Source organism: Miscanthus floridulus, chromosome 10 (assembly GCF_019320115.1).
Source record: "Miscanthus floridulus cultivar M001 chromosome 10, ASM1932011v1, whole genome shotgun sequence".
In the NCBI taxonomy this organism is placed as follows: domain Eukaryota; kingdom Viridiplantae; phylum Streptophyta; class Magnoliopsida; order Poales; family Poaceae; genus Miscanthus; species Miscanthus floridulus.
The window spans coordinates 62,399,945-62,407,996 of NC_089589.1; the positions used below are offsets into that span (position 1 = coordinate 62,399,945).

The 8,052-nt window shown below is 40.9% G+C and overlaps 1 pseudogene; it reads left to right on the top strand.

The window, feature by feature from the left end:
- Positions 1-3,935: 3,935 nt before the first annotated feature.
- Positions 3,936-5,006, top strand: LOC136485671 (uncharacterized; annotated as a pseudogene).
- Positions 5,007-8,052: the final 3,046 nt, after the last annotated feature.

Here is an 8,052-nt window from a genome sequence, read left to right on the forward strand (position 1 = left end):
CTAAATTTGGACTTAATACAATTTATATATTTCTGTGAAGTATCTCGTATATGTTTTATAATTAAAATAAATAAAGCCTATAGTTCTTTTTCGAAGCAAATCTATTGGTAGATGTATCTTTTTCACCATAGCTTAGATTAGCGTGCTTTTCGCGTCTGTGTGATCGTAGTAACGCGTAGATTTGATTTCACATTATTTTTCACTGATTGGTGTATTGTTCTAATATAGATATGTTTGAATGCTATGCATATTTGTTCAGATGCTTGTGTGGTGCTTTATGATCATGTCCAATAGATGAGTTTTACGTGTTGATCAAGAAGGAGTTCCTTTGAAGTTTTGGACTTGAAGAAGGATCAGAGTTTTAAGGCAAGTATAGCATGTGATCTTCCTTGTTGTCCTATACAACTTTAATCATTTAATTCATGATTGCATGTGTCTACCTTGATTACCACTAAGGATATCCTAGTCTTTTGTACTTGTACCTTGATACCTATGGGGTATTGTATTGGGTAGTATGATGCTAGCGCTCAATTAAAGACCATGATCTTGTAACTTGACTAATGGAATATGCAATAAACACTAAAAGATGCTTTTTAGCAACATGGAACCAGGGGGCTAGAGCATTGAGCTATTTTATGGTGCTCTAGATTCCTCTCCCTACGGACTTATCTGTAAGCGAACATCCGGGACTTACAGTATAGCTGTGAGGGCTATATGGCTTTAGCTTTAGCTCAGTATGAGGACCTTTTCTAGCTTGTTAGAGGTTACCTTTATTGGCGTAAGAATGGCTTGACGAATCGGGTATAGGATAGCCTCTGTCCCCTTGTGTATAGGCTGCGTGTCATTGTGCTATCGGGAAGGAGGGTTCCTACATCTGTCGAGTGAATCTAATGGCCCAAACTTGTTAGATGAACCTTTGAAAGACTTCATAGTGAACCCTGCTGACCTTCCTTGGTAGTGGGTTAAGAGGCTCATGACCTCAGGTGAAAGGGTAAATCACAACTCATAGTGAAAGTGTACAACCTCTGCAGAGTGTAACACTGGTATATCAGTCATGCTCACGGTCACGGGCGGCCTTGGACCCTTACAGAATAGATGATGAACACTGATGATACAGATGATGAAGATGCTCACTAATTATGACTGTTTATGCTATTCATTATTCATTTTTACCTGATCATGTGTTTATATGGGCTTGTGAATAAATTTGTTGCCACCCAATTGCTAAAATCATGACTCATTAAAAGCTAATCGCAGTTGAAAGCTCTAGTTTGGTTTTGGTGAATTGATGAAACCCTAAGTGCTAACCTAGTTTATCAAAGTGATTATGAGATAGGTGGCATATTCCGAGTGGTGAAGAAAATGAAGATCATGACATGATGATGATCTTATGCTTGGACTTGGAAAAGAAGAAAGAAAAACAAAAAGCTCAAGACAAAGGTGAAATTGATAGGAGTTTTTTATTTAGTGATGGACACACTTAGAGCGTGTGATCAATTTTAGGATTGATAGCCATACTATTAAGAGGGGTGAAACTTGTATCGAAATGCGGTTATCAAAGTGTCACTAGATGCTCTAACTCATTGCATATGCATTTAGGATCTAGTGGAGTGCTAACACCCTTGAAAATGTTAGTGAAAATATGCTAACACACATACACAAAGGTGATACACATTGTGTTTAGCACTTGGGAGCAAGGGTAAGAAACTTCACCGGCGGAGTGTCCGAGTGCGGACAGTCCGACGGTGCCACCGGCGCCCTGTATAGAAAAGACAGATTTTCAGAGAGTGCACCGAACACTGGCCTCAACTGGACCAGAGCATCCGGTCAGTGGAAGCAGTGAAGAAGCTGACGTCGGTCTTCGATCGGACGCTGGGTCACTTCGTGACCGGACGCTGCCAGAGTGCGTCTGGTCCAAGTGATGTGGCCATGCACAAAGAAGAGGGTGTCTAACCAAATGCTGGGTGAGTCCGATCAGGGGTGACCGGATGCGTTCGATCGTGAAAAATTGTCTCTAGATGCTTACTGGAAACGATCGGACGCTAGGGTCCTGCGTCCGATCACTTTAAAGCAGCGCGTCTGGTCACAATTTAAACATACTATTGACCATTGAGATCGGGCAATCAGTGTTTGAAGCAGGGGCCACGTGGCATGCATCACTCGACTGGACGCTAGGGTCCAGTGTCCGGTCGATCTGATCGACGCGTCCGGTCGCCCCTTTTTCAGTGGACTGAGGAGCCAACAACTCTATTTCATGGGGGCCTCTATTTAAGCCCCATGACCAGCTCAAGATCACTCTCTTGGCCATTTGCATTGACATAGCAACCTTGTGAGCTTAGCCAAAGCCCTCCCACTCATCTCCATCATTGATTCATCATCTTTATGAGATTGGGAGAGAATCCAAGTGCATTGCTTGAGTGATTGCATCTAGAGGCACTTGGTCTTCGTGTTTCGCTATGGGATTCACTTGTCACTCTTGGTGGTTGCCACCACCTAGACGGCTTGGAGCAGCGAGGATCGTTGAGCGGAGGTTGGTGATTGTCTCTGGCTCCGATCGTTGTGATTGTGAGGGGTCTTGTGCCTTTCCCGGCGGAGCGCCAAAAGGTAACTCTAGTGGATGGCTCATGTCATTGAGTTACCTCACTTGTGGGTGGGTTCTTGCAGTGTCCAATTGTGTGGACGAGGTTCATGCAACACCTCTTAGCCGCCGAACCACTAAGTGTTGGTCGACACAATGGGGACTAGCGTGCCGGCAAGCACGTGAACCTCAGAAGAAAAATTGGTTGTCTCTTGCCCTTTGGTATTCTCCCGGTGATTGATTTAGTATTCATCTTGTGATTGGTTCACTCCTCTACACAGCGGTATAATCACCCTACTCACTCATTTATATTCTTGCAAACTAGTTGTAGCAAGCTCTTTAGTGTAATTAGAATTGAGAGCTTGCTTTGTTGTTTTAAGTTCATCTAGTGGAGCTCATTAGTGTAGCAAGTGTGAGAGCTCTTAGTGAGTAGTGACATAGCAAATTGTATGTCTAGAGATCATAGCAACTAGAATTGTTCGATAGGTGGCTTGCAACCCTTGTAGAGCTAGAGCAAGTTTGCATTTCACTATTTGTTATACTAATCAAATTGCTCTAGTTGATTTGTAGATTTTGAAATAGGCTATTCACCCCCCCCTCTAGCCATATTAGGACCTTTCAAGTGGTATCGGAGCCGTGGTCACCGTTGGATTGAAGGCTTAACAACCTCGGCATCAAATTATGGCTCAAGTTATGTTCAACCATGTGGGGGGCAAACCACCATTCTTTGATGGCACAAGCTATGATTATTGGAAAACAAAGATGAGGATGTATCTTGGTTTAATCAATGATCAAGTATGGGATGTGACCAAGAATGACTATGCTATCATTGATCCCAACAATCTCACCAATCAACACAAGACCAACAAGCAATGCAATACAATGGCTCTCAACACCATATACAACGCCATTGATTCCAAGGTATTTGAGCAAATCAAGGATTGTGAGAGAGCTAATGAGGTGTGGAAGAGGTTGGAGGAAACATATGAGGGCACACCGGAGGTAAAGAGTGCCAAGTTGTATATTCTCAAGGACAAGTTGACAAGCTTCAAGATGAAGGAAGATGAGAGCATTCCAGAGATGTTGCATCGATTGCAAGTATTTGTCAATGATTTGAAGGCATTGGGAGAGAAGATCAAGAATGATGATGTCTCTTATCGATTCTTGACACTACTAAATTTTGACCCTATTGCATCACGTCCCCTTGCATCAAACAAAAATCTGATGCAATAGGTGGCTGCTATTGCATCAATTTTTGGAATCTGATGCAATATGTGGTCGTTATCAATCTGGATGCAGGAGCAGGAAAGGTCCTAGACATGGATACTTGGCAAAGTATCCGACCTGAAGCCAACTTATGAATGAATGAATTGAAGAGCAAGCTCGTGCATCTGCATTAGCAGCAGCAGCCCAACAGAAGAATAGTGAGATGCAAGCTGAGGTAGAGAAGTTAAAAGAAAAGCTTACCGTTCAAGCCGCTGAGCGGGAGAGCGACAAGGAAAAAATTCAGCAGCTGCAACATCAACTGGAGAGTACAAGTAGCAAGATTAGAGAAGAACTAAGGCAAGAGTTTTTTTCACTAATCAAACAACACAATCAAGCACCGCCTTTGGTAATAATACTACTTCTTAATTGTTACCAACATCATTAATTTTAGTAAAGCATGATTGCTAATGTTTCTCCTTATAACTCCAATGCAAGAATGTTGCACCAACCACAATAGCCCCTCAGCCTGCATAAAATATGGTTAGTGGAAATGAAGGTGCAGATTTAGCACAGGTATTATTTTTTTATAAATGCAAACTGCGATGTAATGGATACCTACATTTAATCTGACATAATGTGTGAATCTTTTTTTTAAATATGAAGGCTAGTACAAAATCTACCCTGCCCACACATAATGAACCTGTTGTTGTTCCGACTCCCATCCAAGGATCAGAACATGTGCAATAGGTAATATACTTCAAAATTATCACCTGCAGTTGAACAGATTCTTAGAATTGCTAAGTGGTGATTGCTCCTTCAAATCTTCTGGTTTTTACAGACTGTACCAGACAGTGTATTGTTGAGCAAACAGAAGAGTATCCAACCTAGTCGCCTCACTCGCAGCGCCAACAGATCACTTTTCTCAAATGATAAAGATAGTAATGAGACAGTGACATTTATTACATCACAAACACTGAGGAATAATGCTGCAAATAAAAAGCTACAATGCAGAAAGAAAGCAGGAAAGGTATGAGCAATCAGGTGTCATTTTAAGTTGTTGTCTAGATTATTAACATGAACTTTGTTCACTTATACATGTATGTTTGTTCACTTAACATGAGCAATCAGGAGTTCATGCCTTATGTGTTTATAGTTCGGCTTCAGTATCCATTCTATTTGTTAAACCCAAAAATATTGTTGTCTATCATGTGTTGTCTATGTTTGATTCCAACTATGTGATCAACTATATATATTACTAATGCATGTCATTTTGACTTTTTCAGGAAGATCAACCTTGAGGGAGTCTTGGCAAGCTGAAATGAATCAAATATTGTGCAACGAGAAAGATGTCATGTTGATCTGTGCTAAGAGACATGTAATTTTGTTTATGATTGCCTATTTGTAGCATACGTTAGTGGTTTGTAATGTAGTTCAACTTTGCAATTACCTATTTGGAAATAGGAAGGCATTTGACTTCCTTACATTGTACAAACTATTGGATGCTTATGATCCAAGTTATTAATATGTTTGCCTTTTTGTGCCATTGAATTTTGTAATTTTATGAATTTCTGTGCAATGAATTTGATGCAATAATTGGTTGCCCTTCAAATCTCATGTCGATGTAATAGTTTGTATTGCATCATAGCTCATGTCGATGTGATAGTTTGTATTGCATCTAACCTCATGTCGATGCAATAGTTTGAATTGCATCGAACATAACGTCGATGCAATAGTTCATATTGCATCGAACCAAAATGATGATGCAATAGAACCTCTTGCATCGAATCAAAATGGTGATGCAATAGATTATATAGCATCGAACCTAATATGGATGCAATATAGTCTATTGCATCGAACGATAGCCGTTGCAATAGATGTATTGCATCAACATGATTTGGATGCAATAAGCTATTGCATCTCTCAATTTTGATGCAAGAGACAACGGATGGACGATGCAATAGCTGCTTCTCACATCAACCACAAGTAACCGATGCGAAAGGCTATTGCATCAAGACCACTTGCATCGGCTGGCATCAAACGAGAAATTGATGCGAAACCGAACTATTGCATCTATTTTAGACCTATAACATCAAAAATTGACCGGTGCAACAGGGTCAAAATTTAGTAGTGTGATGTGCTTACCTCCAAGATTTGAGATGTTGAGATTCCTTATCATAAGAGGAGGATTGAAAGAGACTACCCCTAACCAAGTACTAGGTGAGGTCATGACACAAGAAACATACCGTGTGGAAAGGGAAGGGGTTGACAATGATGACAAGAAGGAAGACGGAGACAAGAAGAAGAAGAAGAGTGTAGCATTCAAGGCAAGCTCATCATCCAAGAACAAGGGCAAGTCCAAGAAAGAATCAAGTGATGATGATGATCTTAGTGACATTGATGATGAAGCTATGGCTCTCTTTGTGCGCAAGATGGGAAAATTCATGAAGAAGAAGGGCTATGGTGCAAGAAAGAGAAGAGATCACACCAAAAGCAAAGAATATGTGAGAAGATGCTACAATTGCAAGAGCTCCAATCACGTTGTAGCAGATTGTCCCTACAATAGTGACAATGATGAGGATGAGAAGAAGAAGCACAAGAAGGACAAGAAAGAAAAGAAGGTGAAGAAGGAGAAGAGGATGACCTTTGAAAAGAACAAGAAGGGTGGAGGCTATGTGGTCACTTGGCATAGTGATGGCTCTTCAGAAAGTGATGACTCTAGTGATGATGGCAAGAAATCTATCAAAAAAGCACTAGCAAATATCGCCATCAACAACATGCCCTCCATCTTCGACACTCCATCGACATGCCTCATGGCAAAGCCTACCAAGGTAAAATATAATGTGAGTGATGATGATGAATGTGAAAGTGATGCTTGTAGGAGTGATGATGATGATGAGGAATACTCCAAGGAGGAGCTCATGGACATGTGTGAGCAAGTGCACACTTGCTTTGAGATGAAGAGAAAGGAGTGCAAGGAATTGAGCAAGAAAGTCAAAGTTCTTGAGCAATCCCTTGATGAGCTAAATGCCACTCAAGAGAGGCTAATGGAAGCCCATGAGAAGCTTGGCAAAGCTCACACTAAGCTTGAAAAGGCTCACTCCTCTCTCATCGAGCAAGTCAAAATGGAGGAAGCCAAGAAGGAGCAAGTGATTGTATCATGCGATGTGGGATTAACATGTGATATCATTGATGAATCTTTTTATAAGTCCATGGTAGTTGCTCCCACTAACACTTCTTGTAGCACTTCTACTTCAACTTCATCTTTGAGTGATGGTTTCACTAGTGATACCTCACTAATGGTGGAAAATGAGACCCTCAAGAAGGAGGTGAATGAGCTCACTCATGCCTTAGGCAATGCCTATGGTGGAGATGCCCGCTTGCTAAAGTGCTTGGGTAGTCAAAGGTTTTCTCTCAACAAATAGGGATTAGGCTATACCCCCAAGAAAGGCAAGATGGCCTTTGTCACTCCCAAAGCTAGCTTTGTGAAGGGCAATGGTCGGTTTTACAATAGAAGCAACCAAGTTGGGCATATAGAGCAATATTGCAAGACTAACAAGAATAAGCTACCTAATGTATCCTCAATTAGATTTGATTCATGTTACATGCTTGTTAAGGGTGCCAATGGTGTGAAGGCTAAGTTCATTGGTACACCAATTGTGGGCGCAAAGAAGAAGGCCATTTGGGTACCAAAGACCTTGGTAACTAACCTTCAAGGACCCAAGCAAGTTTGGGTACCTAAAAAGAATTGATCTTCTTTTGTAGGTCAATTATAAAGCTAGAGGAAGGCATTGGGTGCTTGATAGTGGGTGCACACAACACATGACCGGTGATTCAAGAATGTTCAATTCAATCAATGAAAACAAGAGCAATGGGATTGATAGTATCACATTTGGTGACAATGGCAAAGGCAAGGTCAAAGGTCTTGGTAAGATTGCAATATCCGATGACTTGAGTATTTCCAATGTGCTACTAGTAGAGAGCTTGAACTTCAACCTATTGTTGGTAGCTCAATTGTGTGATCTTTGTTTCAAGTGCATATTTGGTGTGGATGATGTAGAGATCATAAATGTAGATGGCTCTAACTTGATATTCAAAGGATTTAGATATGAGAATCTATACTTGGTTGATTTCAATGCTAAAGAAGCTCAATTGTCAACATGTTTGCTCACTAAGTCTAGCATGGGTTGGTTATGGCATAGAAGGCTTGGTCATGTTGGAATGAAACAATTGAACAAGTTGATCAAGCATGACTTAGTTAGAGGCTTGAA